General features: G+C 47.4%; 1 long non-coding RNA gene across 1 annotated transcript; it reads right to left on the reverse strand.

Annotated features, from left to right (window-relative positions):
- Positions 1-23,778, reverse strand: LOC309842989. Its single transcript, XR_014299898.1, has 3 exons — positions 23,368-23,778; positions 2,732-2,898; positions 1-125 (listed from the first exon to the last, which is right to left on the reverse strand). It is a non-coding gene; the product is annotated as an uncharacterized lncRNA (long non-coding RNA).
- Positions 23,779-24,693: the final 915 nt, after the last annotated feature.

Consider the following 24,693-nt stretch of genomic DNA (forward strand, 5'->3'; position numbering starts at 1 on the left):
TTCACTTGGGTTTCAGTCCAACAATCATCTCTTCAAAATATTCTGAATCAAGCTGTTGGGTATTATGGAGGGCACGTATTGCATGGAGCAGTGGGTGTGGTGCTTAAGCAATGAATTCTGGAACACTGAAAAGAAATAGAAAAAAATAAAAATAAAATAAAATCTAAAAAATCAAGCAATGCCCCCTCCCTCCTAAAATGTCACCCTAAAAATGATGGGCTTTATTGGCTTTATTTTATTTTTATCTGAAAAGACTTCAAGAACAAAACAAAGGGAGTCATCACACTTGTAAAGCAAGAGGAAATCACTTAACGCAGTCCGGGGCACCTCTGAGCTTTCTGGCCAAAAAACCAGATAATTGCATACAGCTTTACTTGACTTCTTTTGTCAAAAAGATCTCAGTTTAAAAAGAGACTACTAGCTTCTACTGGTCATTCTTAATCTCATCCATTCATGAGGACCCAGCCCTAGTAATATGGGATGATTTCAGCTTTGTATGTTAGATAAGAAATGGGAGGAATCCCTTCCTTTAAACCTACACCTCTGTTTAAAATAATCTTTGGGGAAAAAATTTTTTTAAAGTCATCTTTGGGAAGAGCTGGACTCAAAAACCTCATCATCTTGGTACTAAATGGTCCCTGAGGACCAGTGGCATCAGCATCACCGAAGAGCTTGTTGGAAATGCAGACTCTCAGACTCCACCCCAAGCCTACTGAATTAGAATTAGAATTTTAATAAAATCATAGGCACCTGAGAGTTTAAGCAGCACTGTTCTCAGGGTGCTTCTACACCACCTCACTCAAAGACTGTCCACCTGTGAGCCATCAGAGTGGCTGAACAATATCTTAAATTCAAATCAGATTTAAGCTAAAATAATCCACCTTGCTTCTATATAAATTTGTTTTTATCAAGTCCAGAAACACCAGGGTGAAGAATGATATTTTCATTTGTGAATACTAGAAGTAGAAAAGCTACCATATTTTCCCACTTACGATCAGATTCTATTTCATAATGCAGTCTACATGTTTCATTTCATAACGAAATGGCCCTCTGCCAAACCTATCCCTCAACAGAGAGGTAAAGGGTTTATCCTTGGTAAAGTCCTGTGTTTTATGAGTGTTGATAAACTGGTAAAACAGGAGTTCTTGTGTATCAAATGGTAATAATCAACAGTAGACACTTTAACAGGCAGTATTCCAAGTCTTTACCATATTAACTTAGTGCATTCTCAAAACAACCCTAAAAGACAGATTCTATGATTAGTGTCCCTATATGAGAGATAAGGAAGTTGATTGATGGACAGGGTAGTAACTTGCCTCATGTCATAAAGCAAGAGGTTTCAGAGCTGAAATCTGAAGCCACTCCAGAGCCCTGATGCTTAACCACACAGCCCTATAATCACCAAATGCCTAGAGTACAATATCTCTGCCCCTCCTAGCTGTCCTACAAGGTAGATAGTTTGCAGTTGAGAACACTGAGGTTTTAGAGCTGGTAAATGATAAAGTCTCTGTGTTCCCCTCCCTCATGTTTCCATGCTAGCTTTGAACCACCTTTCATTCTACAAATCCCAAGCATTCCTAAACAGGCTGGCTCTGCGTCAGCTTGGTGCAATCAGACCCCAAGACTTCAGTTCCCTCTGTCAGTGTAACAATGTGTATATTTTATGTGAATCTAGCATGGCATATTTCACAAGCCTGGGTGTTCAGCCCTGTCCCACTTATGGTTCTTCCTGTATACAGGTCAAACCCTGGTCCAGAATGCTTGCCCTGGAGGGCCCCTTCGCTGCCTCACTGGAAAGCCACGTTTTAGTCATTAGTATTCTGGTCAGACAGGAGACCTCACTTGCAGAGCAGCGGTGGAGGGGAATGAAGATTTGCTCACTATAAATAGTGATTTTATTAAAATGTGGCAAAGTTGTTGAGAAACAGAAAAGAGGTGGGGGTAAGGGGTTGCCACGGCAACTCAACCCTCCCTCAGTTTTCAACGAGCAGGGAAGACTAAGGAATAGTAAATAGAGAAAAGGAACTAGAGGAAGTCTGGGGGGCACGTGATCACTAATGGAATGAGACAGATCGGGAGAGACAGAGACAGAGACGAGTTTCAGACTGAGAGGTGAGCTGGGAAGCAGAGGGTGAGTCTCGCAAGGGGATGCCCTTCCTTGATGTACAAGGAGGCTAGCAGAGGTAAATGTGTGTTATCAGCTTTACCACACGGCTCAGCCACACAGGTCAGCAAGCAACACGGCCCTAGATAGATGATTTATTGATAAGCGAATAGATCTCCCAAAGAAGCCGGAATTCTCCTTCCATCCTTCAGAGAACTATCCGCCATGAATTCTGTGCATACTTTTAGACACTAGCTCTGGAACCACCATGCCTCATCCCCACCACTTACTCCTAGATCACTGATGGACTCCAGGCAGATCAGGACCGCCCAGGACTCCACTCATTCATTAGACATTAGATAAATCTACTTATAATGCATCCAAAATATATTATTGCAGGAAACTAGAATAAAAGAATAACTTTGACTCAGCACTGCGCAAGTTACCGAGTACTCCCACATTCGTTTGATGCATGGGAGAGCAACCCCAGGAATCTGGGATTCCTCAAGCCTACAGTAGCTCATGGAATTCGGTGTGCAGCACAGGCTGAAATAAAGTGGTTACACTCTCTTGCATGCAAGAATTTCCCATCTCTCCAGGAGAATGGAATTAATGCTGATGGCTTACATCATCTTCTGTCTTCACCGCACATTGTGACAGCTTGAACCAGGCACTATCCCCACTAATTAACACTTCCGCCTTGGAGGATGGTGGGGTTGGGGCTGGAATGGGTCAGCGGAGAGAGAGAGATGTCCATGTAGATTCATACGAACAGCTCCTGGAGAGGAGCAATGCTGGAGGTAAACAAAAGATTATCCAAATGTCATTTTTAAGACTTCAAAACGCTTGAAATATATTGTAGTGGAGGCCACTGCAGATGTTTGACTTAATTTGTAAGTGAGATTGCATTCCCCGCCCCCTTCAGGCACTCTGCAAGAGGAAGCTGGTTAAGGGGAGAGTAGTCTGGGATTAAAAGCTGGGTACCCACAGATTGCCTTACAGAGCAGCGAGCCATGCCACATCCTGCTGGGGTACAGTATTCATTCTACTGCCTTCTCACTGGTCAGCCCGTGCATGCATGGGGCAGGTCTCAGGAACTCCAGTATTGTGACTGAAGGGAGGAAGGTTGCTGGATGGTAAAGCTGTCTCCCCAGGCAGAGTAAGGGGTCCTCGGACTGGAAAAAATGATGCACGAGAGCGAAGGTTCTAGATGACATCAATGCATACTTGAGCACCGTATCTTAGAAGAGCACCCTCCCGTTACCAAATACTTGGAGACTTAAGTGTTGTTAAGTCCATAGACATTCAAAATAGTGCATAGTAGGTCATCATCAGAGAGGAAACCCAAATCTTTGGGTCTGATACTCTCAGTAGTCCTTTCATTTCTTAAGGTAGGGACTGGGGAGAAGGAGAATAGATAATCATTGATAAGAACAGCTTGCTAAAAAGTCAAAATGAGAGAACTCTGTGGCTCTGGACCATAAATTTGCAGGCTTGGCTGGGGAGTTGAAAAGGGGCACCAATATTCACAAGTGCAAACTGGGAAGCCCCACTCGGTGGGGTTTCCTGTAGTAAAGTCAGCCACGCAGTGGTGCAGTGGAATTCATTTCTACCAGTCATAAAATGCTGCCTGCCCCTAGTTTTGTCTTCTCTCCCTAAACACACACACACACACACACGTGTACATCTGTTATTTCCCCAATCTCCCCCTTCTCTTCCTTTTGTGAAGTCACACGCAATCTTTCCCCTCTACATCCGCTGCATTTATCTACCCAGGGCAAGTGTTAGCATCTGCCCAGCTAAACCCCAGGATCCTGACTGCCCACCTATTCCCTACAAGACTGCCAAAAAAGCTTATAGTAATGATAACTGGTATTGATGGAGCACTTACCTGCTCACAATATGGAAAGCATGGGGGTAATAGCTCTCACACATTCGGATTCCTGAATATCTCATCCAATCCTTACAACAATGCAACGACCTTGGGGAATGCTACCTTCCCTATTATACGGATGACAATCTGTTTCAACCTTGGCTTTGCATTTCCTCTCTCCATAGGTAGCCCAAAATCACAACACTGGTCAAGGACAGCGTTGGAGAAACATGAAAGCCTTCCCCTTTGCCTCTCCAGCATTCTAAATATATTTGATATCATCTAAGTCGTGTTCCTTAAGAATAAATATTTATATTAAAGTATTCTAACTGATTCAATATTCAGTTCATAATTGGGCAACTCTATTTTGTAAGTCATCTCTGTTTTCACAATGATTGAGTTTGTAAACACTGTCTCCTACTCTGCATTTCTGCCACTCACATCAACTTCTTCATAGTCTGGTGTCCAGCAACCATCCAGCCATCTTCTCTTTTTCTCTTTCCTGATCTTAATTTCCTGAATTAGGAAGGTAGGCGGGACAGGGTGAGCGCAGCAGTGCATTTTTCCTTGAGTCTACAAAGCCCCTCGGGTTTCCCACAACGCTCTGAACCGCCTCTTCCTTGCACTACCTTACTCTCACTCCTCACTTTCCCTTACTCTTAAACGTTCGGTCCTCACAGAGTCTGTTCTTTTTCAATAACCAACAATTATTCGGACCCTGTCGATATGGCCCCATCCCAGAACTGTATGCAGACGGCTTTCGGAGGTCAGCAGCAGCCTCCAATGAGCCTTTTCTCCGGTCTTACCCCCTTGACTTCTCCATTTTTGTTTGTTTGTTTGTTTGTTTCCATGACACTGAACTGCTTTGCTCCTCCTCATTAGTATTATTCCTCTGCAGTCTTCCTTGTGGCTTCTCTTCATCCACCTGTCCCATCAGTGTTCTGTCACCAAGGTCCAGCCTTAGTCCTCTTTCCTTGTCCTATAGTCCCTTCCTATAATTCATTCCCATGATGTGACTCTCTTTGGAGCTAGCTCCCAAATCCGTCTCCCTGTCCTTAGGCTCTCTCTTCAGTGCCTCCGTTTCCAGGGGTCTGGAGGTCACTGCCACTGCGATGACTCACCAGCACTTCCAACCCAAACTGTCTAAGCAGAGCCATTTCTGCCTTTTACTGAACCAGCGCCTTCTTCTGACTTCCCCATTTCTAGCATATATCACCATGCCCTCAGTCACCTGGGTAGAAAATTGTGTTGTAATCTTTGATTCTTTCATCTTTGTGACCCACTATAGGCTATTAGTTTTAAAATATAGAAAGACTCGACCTCCAATATCTCTTATTACTGCCCCATCGGATGGCCCTCTGTTGCCTGTTGACAAAGTGCCAAGTCTCAACGTTGGTTTTGCATTTCCTCTCTCCATGGGTAGCCCAAACCAACCCTTCTTATTCCAGAACCAAATTCGATTCTGCCCTGTTCTCAAATACATGTCAAATTTTCCTGCCTCCTCTGATCTCTGCTGTTCTTAACACCTGCAGCAGTTTTCTCCAATACACACAAGTCTTTCCTGACCTCCTACCCCACCACTTAAGGAGTCTTCCTAAGTTTCTGTGGCATTTCTCATGGCCTACTCTTTGTTTTTACCTGTCTGTTTGTTTCACCTCCTAAAGTAGACTGTGGATTCCACGCCTCAACTATCTCTGTTTTCACACAACCCTACATAACGTATGCATGGGAGGCTCCCATATAGGTTGGATGAGTGGAACTGAGTTGAGACTCACTGACTATGTGGAAAGCACCAAGTTGCCAGAACCCTCTCCTCTCCTACAACGAGGCCAATATTCTCTGAGTTGTCCCCATCCCAGAAATGAACCTCATTTTCCCTACCATGGCCTGAGCACTGCTCATGTGTCTCGTACTTTTCTAAGCAGGCGCCTGTTTTCCCTCCTTTAAACCTCTGAGCAGCCCTGTGAAGTAGACGCTGGAATCTCTCTGAAACACAGAGAGGTTGTGTGGTGTGTCGAAATTCAAACAGCTAGCGTGGAGGGATCCAGATTCTCACCCAGACCCTCTGTCTCCAGAGCCCATCTCAGACCACAACCCTATAATGAAATGCAGATTCAAAAAGGGTAGATTTTGCTTGTAGGTTTTGATGGTCAAAATCTCAAAATCCACAGCCTGGGGAGGTCTTCCCATATGTAGCCTAGTATGTACAGATGTGTAGCTGATTGTGAGTGTGTGTGCACCGGAAGGAGGGCTATGTCTGTCCTCACACTCTGCTTTCAGCTGATGCCTGTGTATTTGCTATTCTATGTCCAGCACAAACTTCCTAAGAGAAGACAGTCCCATCTGTGACTTTATTCTGCCACTGGCGTCTAATCCAGGGTTTGTCATATAGTAGGTGACCCACAATTTTAGGACCGAATTGTATTTTTAGATATCAAATGCTCATGCCATGCATTTCTGTTAAAGCTTCTGTTGTCTGCCCTCATTTCTCCCAGCCTCCTGACACACACCCTCTCAACAGAGCAGGTGCCGTTCAGCAGAATGCAAGCAAACCAGCTCTGAATGTCCAAACAGGAGTTTACACAATTATTACTTTGGGAGAACCAGGAGAACAGCAAACAAATACCCCAATGAGGTCATGCTATGAAGTATGTGAAACCCTCTCAGATCTACTTAATTTAGACTCTACTGTCTGAACAAATTTTCAGCTTTCCAGAGTCGAGCCAGAGGCCATCAGATGTGGCTTAGAATGATAGCTCAGCAGCTATGGAGGCCCAGTGCAAAGCCCAAGGTGGAATGATGGACAGCTTCCCTGTGTGCTCAGAGGGCAGAGTCTGAAATGTTTCTCCAACCAGACCAACTAGCTCAAGCACAGGAACCAGAGCCTTGGACTCTGGTTGAGTCTGCCACTTCCTTTTCTGCTGCAGAATTACTTTGTATTCACTGGCAGCATTTCCTCCCTCAGTAGCTGGCACAGGCTCATCAGTCAGCTCTGCAGACTGAGCGGTCCCAGGACAGCCAAACCCATCCATATCCCTTAGCTCTGTCACGGAGCCTTCGGGACATCAGGACCTGCCTGGGACCTGGGTCTCCCCCTGGGTGGGGCCTAAACACTACAGTTCAGGAGCACAGAAGTACAAGGGAAACATCCCACGTGTACCCCATATGTCTGGATCCTGACATCCGGGTAAGTCAGGCTGCAGATCAGGGCTTGGCCTAAAGATTCTGCAGGTGGCCAGGCTCTGGACCAGCATTAGCCTCCTGCTGCTTCCTGCCCTTCAGGCCAGCCAGAAGGGAGATCCAAGCACAGGAAGTGCCCCCTAGGGCTGAGGAAAGTTGGCAGGTTCCTGATGGCTGCTCTCTGACTGTAACAATTTGTAGGTTTGGGGGCCACCGTGAGTGCCACCGTGAGTGCCGAAGAGGAGAGGGGAAGAAGAATGGAGGAGCGGAGAAGCAACGGAGGAAAGAGATTCAGAGACTGAATGCCCTACTCCTTCAACTCAGCCCACTTCACCTGCCATCCTTGGCACCTATGTCTACAGCCGCTGTCCTCTAATCCAACAGGCTGACTTCCTGTGTCTTCCAGACCTGGAGGTCCCTCCCCATCTCTCCCAAGCTTCTGCCCAGACATATGGGGTACACGTGGGATGTTTCCCTTGTACTTCTGTGCTCCTGAACTGTAGTGTTTAGGCCCCACCCAGGGGGAGACCCAGGTCCCAGGCAGGTCCTGATGTCCCGAAGGCTCCGTGACAGAGCTAAGGGATATGGATGGGTTTGGCTGTCCTGGGACCGCTCAGTCTGCAGAGCTGACTGATGAGCCTGTGCCAGCTACTGAGGGAGGAAATGCTGCCAGTGAATACAAAGTAATTCTGCAGCAGAAAAGGAAGTGGCAGCCAGGGCCGGAACCCCGCCTCACTCGGAGCATTCCGCAGCCGCCCAAGCAGGTGCAAGTTTCTCAAGGTAGCACATTCTATTTTTTTGTTTAAGAATTTATTTATTTATTTGTTAGAGAGAGAGAGAAAGAGCAGGAAGAGTGGCAGGCAGAGGGAGAAGCAGGCTCCCCGCCGAGCAAGGAGCCCGATCCCAGGACCCTGGGACCATGACCTGAGCCGAAGGCAGACACTTAACCGACTGAGTCACCCAGGCGTCCCAAGGTAACACATTCTTTCCTGCTCCTCAAAGTTCCTTTCAGACAAAATCTGATTTTAATGAGCATCAAAGGCAGCCCTAAACCAATACCTCTGACTCAGTCTTTGGGGAAGGCCGAAGGAGAGAACTGACGTATGACCTATTTATTCCAGAGATCTTTGGTGGCTTTCCCCTCCCACAGTCCCTGGTTTCTGCAGGCCTGGTGTTGGGGATGGAGCCCCAAGGCTTTATGAGACTGTCCCCTCCACAGCTGGAGAGGTCCCAGGCAGCTAAGTGTTGGCGAGCTCTCACCAAGGGTCCCACTGTGTTAGCCACTGTCCATGTCTCTAACTCTGCCAGGTCAGTATTGCTATGATTTCCATATTCAGAAAAGGATATGGTGGCTTGGAGAGGTCAGCTCACTTGTTTAAGATCACGAATGCTTGAAAGTGGCAAAGGCAGGATTCAAACCCTGAGTTCTTAACTAGAGCAGGGTTAAGTCCCTCGAAGGGGCTGGGCCCCTGTGAATCAGTGAAGCTGTACAGGTATAAGGAAGGTGGGAGCAGGTGGCACTTGTGATGAACTGGGGTGCAACTGCCTTATTCAGGTTTACTGTTCCAGGACAGAATACGCACCTGGGGGATTAGCCCTTCAGCTTTTTCAAGAAAGGTTACAAATGTAGACTTATACGCATAAGTTCCCACTTTGTATCAGTTACCAATGCAACTTTTAAAAAAATCATGGTGCAGGTCAACACTGGATGGATCCCGTAACCACATTTGTGAGCAGGTTCATGACCATGCCCATTGAGCCCAGGGTCTTAACCCCTGGGCTTTACTGTGTTAAAGTGATTAAATTGGTCTATTCCTGGTGATTCACAGCATTTCTTCCTGTTATTACCATCTGCTGGCCTCAGTTCTGCCATCTGAAGCAACAGGAGTTCCAAAACACTCTTCTGTCCTCTTCTCTAGACTAAATGTCCCCCAAAGCTTCAAGCATTCCCCTCCCGGTCAGTTTGCAGGATCTTTGCACACTGGCTGCTCCTCCAGGCATGCCCCAGGCCCATTCCCACTCGCTCACACAACTCCCCAGATCCACTGCTTGGATCCGAGCCCTCTGTTTGAGGTCTGTGTGTGCCCTGTAGAGCAAGGCAGGCTCCCTACCCCACGAAGACTCATCCAAGAATGGAACCCAAGGCCCCTCGGCTTGTCGGGAGCTAAGGATTTGCCTCAAGTGAAGAGACTCCGATCCTCACGTCTGTGAAGGGCTTCTCAGTCTCCCAAGTGATAGGTGATTGTCACTGTGGTGGGGAGTGACAGCCCTTGTCAGCAGCGCTTCCCACCGAGTCTTAAACAAGACTCCAGTCCTTGCAGGGTCTGCTCCAGGGTTGCCAAGCTAACTCCTCTGGCTGTCGGGCCCACACCAGGCTGAAAACTGTGCACGGCACCAAGGATCCATCCCTCTGTGTTGTGATGCAAACCCCCTCCTCCTTCCCAGTTCCTCTCTCCTGATATCTGGGGGGACTTTTCCATGACTCAGCATGCCCACCTTAAGATGCACCCCGATTTCCTGACACTCACTGTCCGGAACATACCACAGGCAGTCAGAAACAAAGCGGGTGAGTCCATGGTGAGAAGCCCATGGGTCTGAGGAATAATTCCAATGGCTCCGCCCAAACCCTCCTCCCTCAATAGCTGTGGGCTTTCCCACCGGCCACAGGGTGGGGGGCCTCTTTGCTTCTAGTCCCACCTCCCAACTTCCCTTCTGAGATTGGGGGGGGAATGCAAATCCGGCAATCTGCTGAGAAAACTGAGGAAAGCAAAGGGGCCCATCTTCTACTCTTGCTGGGCCTGCTGGCCCTTCCCCGTGGCCACTGGGGCCGGAACTGAATAGAGCAGCTGGGCTCCCCCCCCTCCCCCGAGCGATGACTCACAGATGTCGTTTCTCTGGCACAGACTCTCCCAAAGGTCCCAGCTGGGAAGGTTTCCTGGTGGCCAAGTGATCCCTCACAGCTGTCAGCTTGGCGACAAGGGATTCCAGCTGGTGCTAGGTGACGAAGAACAGGTCCAGGCTTTGTCCCTTGGCTATGGGACCTGTCTGTCCCACTTGCTCGACTCAGGATGTAATTCATCATCGAGCTTACTGTGAAGCTCTCGAGCCCTCAGGCCAACACAAATACTTTAGGAAAACCAGATTTCTGGAAGGGCATTACGACCACCGAAGAAGAGCACTGGCTTTTCAGTGAGCTCCGTGCAGAGGTCCAGGAGCTGCTCAGTTGCCCACCACTCAAACTGACAATGGCCCCAAGATAAGGGCACATGGCCAAGGACACGCCCTACAGCACCGGATTGTGAAAGGTTCCTGCAGGGTAAGGCCCAAGTGAGACCCTGGATTTTAACATGATTTTGGACAGCTGAATCCTCACTCTGAACAAAATCTCATGCAGAACCACAGTATTCAGGCAGATCCAAGGGTAACTTAACTGCATGGGTGGACACCACGGTAGAGCCCATCCCCACTCAGACTCCCTACAATCCTGTCCCTGGGGGCCCCTCAGCCTCCTCCACTGAGTCCCTGGGGCTCCACATAACATAGCTGAGAACCCGTGGTTTAAGCCCTCATTGTACAGAGGTCCACAGAACATGTCATGCATTTCCCAAGGTCACATGGTAGATCCATGCTACAAATTCAACCAGACCACGCTTTCAGTGAATCAAAACAGCTGTACAAATGGACCGCTCGTGAAGATGGGGAAAGTAAGTGAATACACACATTAGGTTCATTTTAATTTTGTCTCAGCCACTTTCTAGCTGCCTGTCCTCAGGCAAGTCACTGCATCTCAGCTGGCCTGAGGCTGCAGCTAGATCCAGCACTGCCTGCACTCCTCACCTGAAGGAAACCTCACTCTCTCCTGCAGCCACGTAGTCTGCAGCCCTTTCAGATAGCAATGGTTCATTGTCCCCCATGCCCCTCTTCTCAAAGCCACTACCCCTGGCCTTCTATAAAATCCCTGCTCTATGAAGATCCTAGGACCTGGTTGCAGCACCAGCTTCCCCTCCTCATTGGTGTCTGTCAACAACCCGGCCCTTCTCCAGGCATGGAAAGCCTTGGCCCCTGGCCTGAAGGCTGCCCCTTAAGTCCAGCATCACCGTGACATCAGGCTCCTATGCTCTGTCCATCCAGCTCCTCTCCCTCTTCCAGTCCAAGATCTCACATCCTGATTCCACTTGGGTTCCCACCCAGGGTCACATCCAGGACTTTGATGAGACCTGCTACTTCTTGGGAATTTTAAACTCTCACACCCCATCTCACCCAGGCCTCAAGCTCTCCTGACTCCCTCTGCTTGGCTTGGACACCTTATCCACACCTCCCACCTTTGATCACTCTCTTTCCCCCCATCCTACCCACCTCCTCCTGTCGTCACTCCCACCTAGAGGTGGCCCAGAGCCCTTGATTATTGCTTTAAGTACTTTCTTGCTGAACTATCAACTCTAAGAACCCTCACTGTACTGCTCTCGCCTTCCCCCCCAGCAAATCACACGCTGGAACTGAATGGAGGCCACGGTGTCTTCCCGACTCCTTTCTCCAGAATAAAAGATGGCAGAGCCATGAGGGTAGAGGACTTCCCTCCCACTGTGCTCTGGACAGAGCTCAGTCTGCCTCAGTGAACAGTTTTCTGCTCCAGGCTCCAGACCCCGACTCCCACCAGCCTGGCTCTCAAGAAAGCCCACCGCCCTCTCTCTCTCAACAAGTGCCCCCGGCCTCACCTGATGGCTCTCCCCCACCTTGTCCTCCCCCTGGGAATTCTCTCCTTATTCTCCTGCACCCCTAACTGCTCATTCTATAGCCATTTCCCTCCATACGTTTCTTCCATCCCAAACCAAAAAGCCTCAAACAAACAAGACTCCTCTTGACTCTGAAATCCCCTTCTCCCACTGTCCTTTAAATTTTTTCTTTTATATTCATATTTCTTGCAAGGGTAGCTTTGAGTCCTTTTCCCTGCCTCCTCATTGCCCACTCACCCCCTGGCCCACGGCCAAGGCCTCTGCCCCACACGGTCCCACTGAAACCACCACCTCTGTGTTGCTGTCTCCAAATGATTTAGCTCAGCTGCTTTTGACATTACCGTCTGCCCCTATTGGGACTTCTCCATCATCACTGCTCCCAACTTACCTTCCTAATCTCTGGACCTGCCTTCTCCATTCCCCTGGCAGCTCTTCTTCTAGGTCTCTGAATGTCCCTGCTTCCCTCTCTAGGGCACCACTGCTCCTAGTGTCCTCTCATTCATATTGGAGGCCTCATCCGTGAAGACTCCAGATCTCCCTGGGGATCAGGCCCCTGAGCTCAGCCAACCTCTAAATCCCACTGCATATCCCACTCAGGCCTGCCATGGACCCCTCAGACTCTGCAAGGTCCACCCAGGTCACTGACCCACCTCTGCACCTGTCAGTTCATGCCCACATGGTGTCTGCGGGGACAAGCAGTACCTTCCCCACGGGCCTCCTCACCCCTGCACCACTCATTCCCCTCTCTCTCTCTGCAGCCAAACTGAATGTCCTTAACAGGAAAATCCAACCCTGTCGCCCCTCCACTTAAAATCCTTCCAGGCTATCTACCTCCAACAAAAAGTCCAAATGGCCTTTGCAGAGCCTTCTGGACAGACACAGTGAGATCTGGCTCCTGCTACCCTCTCCGTGCGCCTCTCTGTGATTTCCTGCATGGGATACTCTGGTCATAATAAATTGCTTATAGATCCCTGGCCCTTCCGTATTGTCTCCCCTCGTGGTTTCCCAAGTTCTGATTCCTCTTCCTGATTCTTCCCATGGCTAACTAGCTCCTACTGGCCCTTTGGTGCTCAACTCCTAGTCACTGAACCTTCCATGGCCTCACCCAGCCCCTCCCTTTCTGTGCTCCCACAGCACCCTGAACTTCCTTCCCTCATGGCACTTCTGCTCCACAATAATTGCCTGTTCACTAGCCTGTGTCCCCCTTAGGCTTTGAAGGTTTTGAGGACAGTCACTGGGTCTTTTTTTTTTTTTTTTTTCAGTCACTGGGTCTTATCTGTGTGTTCCTAGTACCTACAGCCCAGTCAGTGTGCAACACGTTGTTCTGAATAAATGAATCAATGAACGAGGACATGGCATTTTCTCAGTGAGCCTCAGAAAGCACTAGATTTCCAAGAAGAACAAAAATCCAGTTTCCCTGGGACTTTTGGCTTCTGTAGTGTCCTTCCCATCCTGTTCACCAAGGAGCCTTGGGCTCCCAGGGGATCCGGATGGTTTCCCCAAAGCTTCTTTCCAGGGTACCCTGTGCTCTCATCCCCCACACATCATCCACAGACCTCCTTCTTTCTCTCATCAGCTCATCTGGGATGATTAAGGGCTTGATGAATGCAGGGCACAGGCCAGAGGAGGTGGAAAGGACTTGATTTCCTTTGAGGACAACGACTTATTTTTGCCCTCCCCTACTGGGGTGACAAGAAACACCTGGAGATTGTTGGTAAAATATCATGTAACCAGGTCAAACCACCAAACCTGAAACCAAGAGGGCACTTACCAAGAAAGGAAATGCTGATAGGGCAGTCCACAGAGGAGATCTTCATCTGGTATCAGATTAGAAGACTTCCTAGAGGTGAGCTTTTGGCTGGGTCTTCAAGGAGGTGAGAGAAAAAGAGGGGCAGCAAATAGGAGTATGACGGGTGCATATTAACAGACAAGGAGCGATGTGAGCTAAGTACAGAGAGGATGGGAGAGGCCTCACGAGCCATACAGAGGAGCGATAGGCATAAGATGGTGAACTTTGGCGGGGACACATCTTAAGGGCCAAAAAGGGTTTTCTGAGCCTTCATGAAAATCACTATGTGGGTCTGTAGTGGAATGAAGGTGAAAGGAATGCGTTCTGGGAAGGATTATGAATAAAGATCCTACAGATACAAGGTGACCTCAGGGCAATAGGCTGGGATCCGGAGATTGAAAATTGAAAGGAAGAGGCCAATACCACAGCCTCGATTGTAACTCCCAAACAGCACATCAAGAACAGAGGGGCAAGGGTTAGTCCCTTCCTTCTTCGGGGTTTCAGAAGGAGACCAGGTGCAGGCGTGGACCCATCCCTGGCCTGTCTTGGGCCCAGCAATCAGTGGGCTTTGTGCTGCCATCTGGTGGTGGTGGAGTGGAAGAACAGTCTCCGTGGTTCCTGGAGTCACTGCGCCTGGCGGGGTGGGGCAGGGAGGGGTGGTGGCCAGGGAGGGTGTTAATGCTGCAGTTTGCTGAGGTTCTTTGAGCTATGAAGGTGGCGACATAGGGGCCCTGAAATCCTTACTCTTTCTAAAAGGTGCAATTGCTTTGCTCTTTGAGTTGTCTCTTTCTGGCCATTATTTAGCACAGTGGCTGGCACAGAGTAGGCATTTTCTATTTCTTAATAATAATTATGAATTAACAATTATGGAATGCTACCATGCACCAGGGACTTACATATATTATTATCTTAATTATTCCTTTGAATAACCCTGAGATGAGTATATTATGATTTTCTTAATAGAAGAAAGAACTGAAGCCATGACCAATCTGCTGAGTCACTTGGTAAATATTTACTGAGCACCGTATGTCATCCTGAGCTAGGCACTGGGGACACGGGGTTGAGTGCCATGTGTAAGGTCTGCCTTCCTGAAGTTAACAGCCTGGAGGAGGAAAAAGACATTATGCAAATAGCACCGTAGTAATTAATAGATGTTACTGTGATTAATAGACTAAAAAGGAGAAAAAGTACAGAGTACTTTCAGATGGTAACTAACTTTTGAGTCCATTTGATTAAAAAATGTAAGCTTCTTCCTGCCTGGCTTGCGTGCTGCTGCGCTACATGAATGAATGCTCTTTTCTCTTTTCTTCTTTGACTCTTACTCCCCTACTCCTCATGGAATCTGTATCGTTTTCTCTCTCTCCCTTCCTAATTAAATCCACTTCTCTGCTCATGCTTTACCTTCTGTCTGCCATTATTACCATTTGGTGACTGTGTACCTGCATAAATGAATGAATGAGTCAATGAATTAATGAATGAACTCAAGGACATGATGATAGCACAAACACGTTTCACTCATCCAACACGGGTCAGGCGCTTGGTGTGCTTATAAAGACATGGGTCCTGCTCTTGAGTTGTTCACGATCGAGTGAAGGCAAAAACATGGCAAGAAACAATCACAGGACTAAATAAGAACGCAGGAAAAAGAGAGCAGTCGAGGTGCCTGAGCCTTCTCCAGTGATCTGTAATTTCTGGCTGTCACAGCAGATGCTTTGCTCTTTGATAAATGTCCTAGGATGGTTACCGCATTTATGTTGTGCCAGAGGTCTGGGTGTCCTTCTTAATTTAACTTTCTACTTTATTGGAATACCTTCCAAACAAGTGGTTCCAAAATTTAGAGGCATTTGCAATCACCTGGGAATCTTTAAAAATCACTCACGCCAGGCTCTTACCCATCCCAAACATTCTTTTTTTTTTTTTTAAGATTTTATTTATTTATTTGATAGAGATCACAAGTAGGCATAGAGACAGGCAGAGAGAGGAGGAAGCAGGCGTCCCATTGAGCAGAGAGCCTGACGTGGGGCTTGATCCCAGGACCCTGAGATCATGACCTGAGCCGAAGGCAGAGACTTAACCCACTGAGCCAGCCAGGTATTCCCATCCCAAACATTCTTATTTATTTGATCTGAAATGTGGCTGGGATACCAGGAATTTTTAAAACTCCCCAGGAGGTTCTTGTGCACAAGTTTGGGAACCACTCTTGTGGGTCAACATGGATCTGGCCTGGAAAGTGGATGAAATGAGATGGGAGTTTGAGGAGAGCAAGTGAGGTCCTGTCACGAGGGACTCGCTCCTGGGTTTGAAGGGTAAGACCATGACGCCCAGAGGAAATGGCTCTGCTGGGCTCTAAGTCATTGGATGTCCACCATTGAACAATCATTGAACAGTCATTCTGCACTCACTTGGTGCCTGCTTTGAGCCCAAGCCAGTCCATCTCTGCTCTCAAGGATCTGGTGTGGGGACATGGGTCTAAAACAAACAAGAGAATCTTGTATGATTGCTGAAAAGATGTCCAGGGTGCCACAGGGATACTATGGTGGGACATCTAATCTGGGCTCCCTGTCCCTTACCTCATCTGCTGTTTTCCAGCCCTTTACAAAGAATCCTCGACCCATACAAATATACAGGGGATGCAGGGCAGGGGATGAGGTCCCTGAGGCAGTACAAGGATGAAGATAGATTCCTCCCCTCAAAGTGTTCACAGACAAGAGAGAAAAGTTTTTCTCTCTCATTCCTCTCACAGGAAACAGTTTGGGGTAAACCCGGTCACAGAGTGGAAAAATATGCTGTGGAACATGGAGGATGGCCAGGTCAGCTCCAACATCTTGAAGGATCTTTTGCAGCAAACTTTAAAAGATGGGTGAGGCCGGGGGCGCCTGGGTGGCTCAGTGGGTTAAAGCCTCTGCCTTCAGCTCAGGTCATGATTCCAGGGTCCTGGGGTCAAGCCCCACATTGGGGGTCTCTGTGCTTTCTCCTCTCTCTCTGCCTGCCTCTCTGCCTACTTGTGATCTCTGTCTGTCAAATAGATAATAAAATCTTTAAATAAATAAATAAATAAATAAATAAATAATGGGTGGGATTTCTGAGGGTGAATATGGAAGAAGTGGAAAGCAATTCACTCCTCCTCCCCTATTTTGCTAAATTCAGGACATGCCCAGGGTGGAGGACAGAGTTGGGGATTGCTTCTTGGCCTGGCACAGCCCATGCCCACTAACATTCTCGCTGCATACTACCTTCTCCTGCCCATCGGGGCACACAAGTAGCCTGTGATTAGTGAAAAGCCCTATCAACCACCACCATCGCCTGGAAACAATAAGGTTTCATGGAGTAAGGCACATGGGTACTAGCAGTAGCTTTTGACTCTCATTTCAATCATCCGTATTGTATTGAATTCAAGAAAAGGGGAAATTCAGCATTGCACAGGAGAAGCCCCTCTAAATATAAATGTCTCCTAAAGGCACGGCACTGCTTTCAACATCTCTTTTCCCCATTCCTGTCCTTGCTGTTTCACTTCCTGTCCACCCCATAGGGTTCCTGCCTCTCTTACTTCCTCCTGCAACCAAATCTGGCACCAACACTTTCTATAATTAAACTTTAATTTAAACCTTAAGATATCTCTAGTTTTATTTTAGTTTTCTTCTCCTACCTTTTCTCCCCTTCCTGTTATCTTTCTTCAGATTTAATTAATCATCAAATTTTCAATGAACATCTATTTCATGCTGGGTCTGATCATGGAGTGTCCATACAGAGAAGTGCAGAGCTAGTCCTGGTCCTGATCCCTTACAACCCAACTGATAAGGACACACGGAAGTGGGTAGAGATAACAAGGCATTAGCTGGCGTGATGGTGGTGACAAGAGAAGGCTCAGGTGGTTAGGACTTCGCATTTCAAGGGAGAGAGTCTTCTACATGGGGGGTAGTAGCTGAAGTCTGGAACTACAGACCCTTTGTGACTTGACATTAACTGAACATTTACTCTGCACATTGTGTGGAATGTTTTCTTCCCGGTGTCTCATGTAATCCTCAACAACTTCTTCAAGTAGGAACTTTTTATTATGCTCATTTTACTGATGATTAAATTAAAGCTTCTGTAGATGATGTCTCTTTCCAAAAATCACAGAGTCGGGAAGGAGCTGAGCTTGGAGTCTAGCCCAGGCCCATGTGACCCCAAACATTAAGATTAAGATTGTGGTCCTTGTGCAGAGCCATCTCTGGCTCGAGTTTCCTGTGTGTGACATAACAATTCCTCCTTCCTTGGTAGGAAGATTCAAAGAGGGGCAAAGGAAGGGTGCCAGGGTGGCTCAGTTGGTTAAGCGTCTGCCTTTAGCTCAGGTCATGATCCCTGGGATCCAGCCCCACATGGCCGGGAAGCCTGCTTCTCCCTCCCCCACTCCTCTTGCTTGTGTTCCTGCTCTCGCTGTCTCTCTCTCTCTCTCCCTGTATCAATTAAATAAATAAAATACTAAACAACAACAACAACAACAAAACCAAAACAGGTGCAAAAGAACACCTACCACAGTGCCCACACAGAAAGCTCCTAGTAAGTAGTGGTTACAACCATCGCCATCATCATCATCACCATCATCATCATCGTCATCCTTGTTACAGTCTTCGTATTAAGAATGCCTCCCAGGGAAGCAGGAGAGGGCACAAGACATTATTGCTTAAGAGGAAGGGTATGGCACTCCATGCAGGGAGGTCAAAGGAAAAGATTCAGGCCCCAGAGCACGAGGTGATCTTAGGGATTTAGGACCAACCTTCTTTGGCTGAAGCCTGAGGTCCCGGCAAGGCGGAGGCGGAGATGAAGCTGGGAAACGGAGACTCTGGAGTACAGGCTTAGAAGCCGTGTCTCATCCCGTGGACCATGGCAATGGTGTCTCAAAGCAGTGTGTGTATGTGTTTTATAACATACACTAACGGCGACCTCTAAAAATAGGATTTGTTGTTGTTTTGAAGGGTAACATTCCATATAGATCAAAATCAAAATAATAAAGGTATACATTGAGAAGTCTCATTCGCACTCTGCCCTGACCACCTCATTTTATAACACTTCATTTATCTTACATCCTTGCAGTACTTCTTTGTGCAGATATGAACAAATACAAATATATGTTTTTATTCCCCCGACTTTTATATTCAAATGGTAGAGTACTAAATATCCTATTTCCCCGGGGCTTTTTTTTCTTCACTTTATATGACATTCTGATGATATACACAGGCATACTTGTAGGATAAACTCCTAGGATGCGATTGCTGGCTGAAGGAGTAAATGCATTTGTAATTTTAAAAACTATTGCCAAATTGCCCTCCATGGGGGGTCGAACCAATTAGCACCGCTATCAACAACCTACTGATAAGAGCCCCAGCTTCTTCAGAGCCCAGAAAACAAAGTGCATAGTCAATCTTGAATTCTGGCCAAACTGATGTAGAAAAAAAAATGATGTCTCAGTATAGAATTAATACGCAATTCCTCTTAATTATGAGAGAGAGGGTGTATCCTTTCACTACTGTTTACTATTTTCTATTGTATTCATTTCCATCCTACTCTTTTTTCCCGTTCCTTTTGCTTATTTGGGGCTTCATTTGTTCCCCCTTTTTCTAGTTTCTTAAGGTGGAAACTCAGGTCAATGATTTGAGATTTTTTCTAATATTGGCCTATAAGGCCATTAATTTCCCCTAATTACTGCTTTTATGGCATCCCACAAAGTTGGATGCATTAGGCTTTCCTTTTTTAATTTATCTTTTTTGTATTATTCTCTTTTTTTAAAGATTTTATTTATTTATTTGACCAGAGAGAGATCACAAGTAGGCAGAGAGGCGGGGGGCGGGGGAGACTACCTGCCGAGCAGAGAGCTCGATGTGGGGCTCGATCCCAGGACCCTGGGATCATGACCTGAGCTGAATGAAGGCAGAGGCTTTAACCCACTGAGCCACCCAGGCACCCCTGTATTATTCTTTTAAAATAATATTCTTAGGTACATTTGACTTCATTTTTGAAGGATGTGGAGTGGATATAGAATTCCTATTTGACTCCCTTGCTCTGTACTTTGAATATATATCACTCCACTGCCTTGATACCCCCATTGCTTCCGGAGAAGTCAGTTCTTGACCACATGCTTGTTCCCCTGAACGTGAAGAAGTGTATTCTCCTGCTGCTTCAAAACTTCCTCTTCGTTTTCGCTGTCAAAAGCTTGACTATCCTGTATCTGGGTGTGGGTCTCTTCGTGTTTACCCTTTTTGAGGTTTGTTGAGCTTGTCGAATCTATAGATCAATGTTTCTTTTCAAATTTGAGTTTTTCAGGCACTTTATTCACACATTTTTTTTTTCTGTTCTTTTCTCTCTTTCCTTTCCTTCTGAGAGTCTCATTACACATTTGGGGGGCATATTTCCTATTGTCACAAATATATCATAGTTCTCTGTTCACTTTTCTTCCATTTTTTTTGTCTTTGTTCCTTATAGTGAATGATTTCTACTGAACTTCGTTTATGTTAACCACTATTCAGACATCTCAAATATGCTGTTAGGCCTATTTATTGAAACACATGGTCCTTTTTTACAATTTCTCTTTATTTACTTAGATCCCTTACTTGTTGAACCATATTTATAATACTTTCCTATAATTCTTTTTTTTTAATGGAGTTAAAGATTTATTTATTTGTTTATTTGACAGACAGAAATCACAAGTAGGCAGAGAGACAGGCAGAGAGAGAGGAGGAAGCAGGCTCCCTGCTGAGCAGAGAGCCCGATGTGGGGCTCGATCCCAGGACCCTGGGATCATGACCTGAGCTAAAGGCAGAAGCTTATCCCACTGAGCCACACAGGCGCCCCTTTCCTATAATTCTTTACACATGCTTAATTCTTTAAACATTGATAATAGCTATCTTGAAATTTTTTTCTGCTATGTCCAAAATCTGGGCCCACTGAGGACCATTTCAACTGCTTTTTTTCCTGAGTATATGGAGCACATTTTCTTAGGTCTTTGAATGTCTTGTAATTAGTTGAAAACTGGAAATTCTTAGATAATATTTTGTAGCAACTCTGGGTTCTGATTTTTTTTTTTTTCCCTCTGAGAATTTTTACTGTTTCAGTTTGGTTTGCTTTTGTCTTTTGAGTAATTTGCCTGGATTTAATCTCTGGTTATTTGTCTCTCTACAATGTACCTCACTGATAGGTCTGTTCTGGTTTTTTTCTTTTTTTTCTTTTTTTCCCCCCCTTATTCCCCTCCCCCTTTTTATAAGCCTGTCCTTAGACGGGCTCCCCTTGGTCTGCATAGCTTAATGGTCAGCCAATGATTGGTCATTGACTGTACTCAAGCACCTGAGCCAGTAAAACTTCCAGCCCTTACCTGTGAGTCTGAGTGTGGGCTGAGGAGAGAATTCAAAGCTCAGACTTTGAATTCTTAAGTCAGCTTTTATTTTCCATTGGATCCTCCTGGAACTTGTCTGTGCGTGAGCACAGCCTCCTAGTCAGACAGAGACGTGTGGAGTGTTTATCTAGTCCTTCTGTGACTATCTTATTTCCAGAATTTCCTGTTAAATTTCTGAGTACTCTACTGGTCTGCTGCCCACCCCAGGCAGCATGAAGCTTCAAGCAAACAGGGCTGTGGGCTTTCCCATTGGTTTCATTCCACATTTACTACTTCTTCTGAAAACTCCGCTGAACATGGGACAATGACACTGTTGGTTTTCACAGCTAGCCACACTCTGGTAGTTCTCTCTCTCCCAACCTTGGGGGAAGGAGGGCAGATCTGAGCAGGAACTCCACAGCCTCCCATGCTCTGACCAGGAGTTCAACAATGTGTGTGTGTGTGTGTGTGTGTGTGTGTGTGTGTGTGTGTGTGTTGAATAAACAATTTTCGATGTGTTATTTTCTATTTGATCAATTTTCAGAGCAGATTGTTTCCGACAGTGTTGTCCAGTTTAACATTATTTTTGGATGAGAGGATTTGCCAACCTTTTCACTCTGTCATAGCTGGGAATCTTACCAGTTGTTGTTTTTAACGGAGTTCTACTTTTATGTTCCTGAGGCCCTAGTCTCTCACTGAACTAAGGCATTGTGCCACCTGGGAGGGCTAGAGTTAAAATTAGCCCACTCATCCACTTTTTTATGGAAGCTTGTGAAAAATTAGCTAACAGACCCTTACTCATCCACTAAAGAGCAGCATTCTAAGGAGTGGGACTTTGAAGGACGAATCATGTCAGCCGCCAAAGCCAGGGGCCATACTCAGGAATCACTAGAGACTTGGTGTCCAAGGAGATAATACCGCTGCCCTCTGGTTATTTTAGAATTTCAAAAAGCCCGAGGAAAAGTCACACCTTTCCTTGTAACAAGGCTGCCCAGGCAAAACAGAATGTCAAGTGGCTTTACTTCAGGCTGAATTCTCACACTGGAGCGAGGAAGTCAGCAGCCTCTCATGCTGGCCAGAAGCCTTGTTGGTTGTTATAAATGTTCCATTGCTTACAGTGGATAGATACACTCATCATTACATAATACAAGCAGTTTGTTTTGCAGGCAGAATGATCCCACACATGGGGTTCCTGAGGGTGGGTGGGGAAGATATTTTAAAAGGAGTTTTCAGTGGGAATGACCAAAAAGCAGAGCTATGAAGGGTGGGAGCAGCTGGGAGCCTGACTAAGCCTGCTTCAGGTGCTGCGTGGCCCCGATCCCGCAGTCGACCCCTGCCCACATCCTCACCTCAGGACCTTGTTTGGCAAGACCCACAGTTCACCCCTTCACTCCCTGCCCCGTCCTGCCTACCCACTCCCACTCTCTGGCCCTCTGCTAAGTGAAGACCCCAGTCTCTCTGGCACAACGTTCAGCCCCTGGGAAGGAGCAGCGGGACAGACAGACAAGAGAGATCATGGGCAGTTGTGCCTGGGAGAGAGAGGATGCTTACCATCAGAAAGACGTTCCACGGATCCCAGTGAGCCAAACCACACCTGAGGACCTAGGTTGGGGTTGGGGGTAGTGAGCAGTGGGTTTCCAGTATGCTGGAGGGGCCCAAGAAGTGGTGAGTTACCTCTAAGACACTATTGTCCTGCGGGCTCACCCAGAGGGCATGAAAGGGGTTGGGAGATGGACAGTAAGTGTGAGGACAGGGTGTGAATCTGAATGCTAGGGACATCAAATTTGGTCTGGTGGCCAAGAAGTCGGAGAGCCTCCTGGCCCTGGTATCTCACCAAGTGAGTGCTTAACCTCTCTCTCCCTCTTGTCTCCTGTCTCCCTGTCTCTCTCCTTCTTGTCTCTTTGAGAGTCACACAATTATCATTCAGAGCAGCACTTGCTATCATGGAACAGTGGTCTCCTAGGAGGTTAGACCCAAGTCAGCCTGGAGAGGCTGGGAATGCTGCTCCAGGAGGGGTGGAGGCTTAAGTGGATTTGTTGCGAGAGGGGTTTGTGTTCCTTAACCACACTAAGTCTCCAGCTTCTGGACATTATTTGCAGGATGGAAAGTAGGGGGGATTGCGGTCAGTAACATGACCTCAGGTGACTGGAGCTGCCAGGGATTGGGGTTTGAAAAATAAGAGGAGGAAATACCAAAAGTGCCGTCGGACCTCCTTCCTGTCATAAACCTCATCCCTAAAGGTAACCATGGTCAACCACTTGCCAATAAAGGAAATCCTGATTCAACATGAATAAAATAACATAAACAAGTGGGGAAGAACATTTTTAACCTTCAAAATCTCACCTGCCTCTTTTCAAGATGCCCTCAGCAGATATGCCAGGAGCAGGTGTTGGTTCGGAATGTCTACTTCCCATCTCTCCCGTGCTGGGGGTGGGTGGCTTGAGCGGGGGGGGGGGGGGGGGGGGCGGGCGGGGGGCGGTCCGGCAGGGGCGTTCTAAGGTCCCCAGGCTGCCGCAGACTCAGCCTGTGCGGCAGGGTGCCGTTACCAGTGCGTATGGCGCCCTCTGGTGGCCATTCTCAGTACCTGCATCTGGTCCTTCCGCAGAGCTGATTTCCACCTCTGGGTGCGTTGGGAGCGGATTTGGTAGCCAAGACAAGAGAGCTTAGGCCAGGCTAGCCCTTCCTATGTGCCAGGCACGGGGCTAATACATTCACTCACTCATTCATTTATACCTTCAATACGTGCCAGGCACTTCCTAGGAAATCACATGTAAGCAGTGACCCCATAAAGGAAAAAAATTCTGAGAATGTTTGGGGTAAGAGTCTTCCAGAAAGGGCGGGGGGGGGGGGACAGCCAACGCACAGGCCCTGTGGCGGGGCTATGCTCTCTGGGGTTGGGGATAGGCGAGGAGGCAGCTGGCCCAGCCGAGCGAACACAGGAGGTGGTTGGAAATGAGGTCGGAAAGGTATCCAGGGCACAGATGGTACAAGAGCTTTCCAGGCCACAGAAGAGCTGTAGGTTTAGTTCTAAGGCCAGTAAACAACCATTGGATGTTGAACAAAGGCATGACACAACCTGATTCACGTTTTTTAAAAAATTCACTCTGGCTTCTCTGCAAGCAGGGATGGAAGCAGAGAGAACTGTTGGGAGCCCAAGGTGAGACATGGGAGTGTCTGGCCCCCCGCCTCGCTCCTTGGGGGAGCGGAGACATCAGAGTCAGGATATAGAGACAATAGGATGTGCTGACAGCTTAGTAAAAGCTGGTCTCCAGGGTTTGGGCCTGAACAACTGAATGGGCAATGGTAATGATGGGGGGTGGGGGGCGGTGGTCAGGTTTAGGGGCGAGGAAGTAGAAAGGAGAATTCCTTTGGGACAAACCAAGTTTGAGTCGCCTATTGGAAGTTTTGGTCATTGTTGGGCTGGCCGAAAGGGCTACTTAAGATGGCGAAAGTTCCCGCCACAAGACCTGAGCTCGGACAGGAGAGCGAAGGCCCAAGCAGGAATCTGAGAGCCCCGCCCGAGGGTGCCCACCTCCTCCCGGCGCAACTTTCCCGGCTCCCCTTCTCCTGAGCCCTGAAACTTCGCCGGAGAGCGTTTTTAATAAATCTTGCCTTGCACCCACTTTGCCTGGTGTTGTGCTTATCTCGCCAGAAAAACTTCACAGTCAT

The sequence above is a fragment of the Mustela nivalis genome (assembly GCF_964662115.1).
Source record: "Mustela nivalis genome assembly, chromosome: 10".
NCBI classification, from domain to species: domain Eukaryota; kingdom Metazoa; phylum Chordata; class Mammalia; order Carnivora; family Mustelidae; genus Mustela; species Mustela nivalis.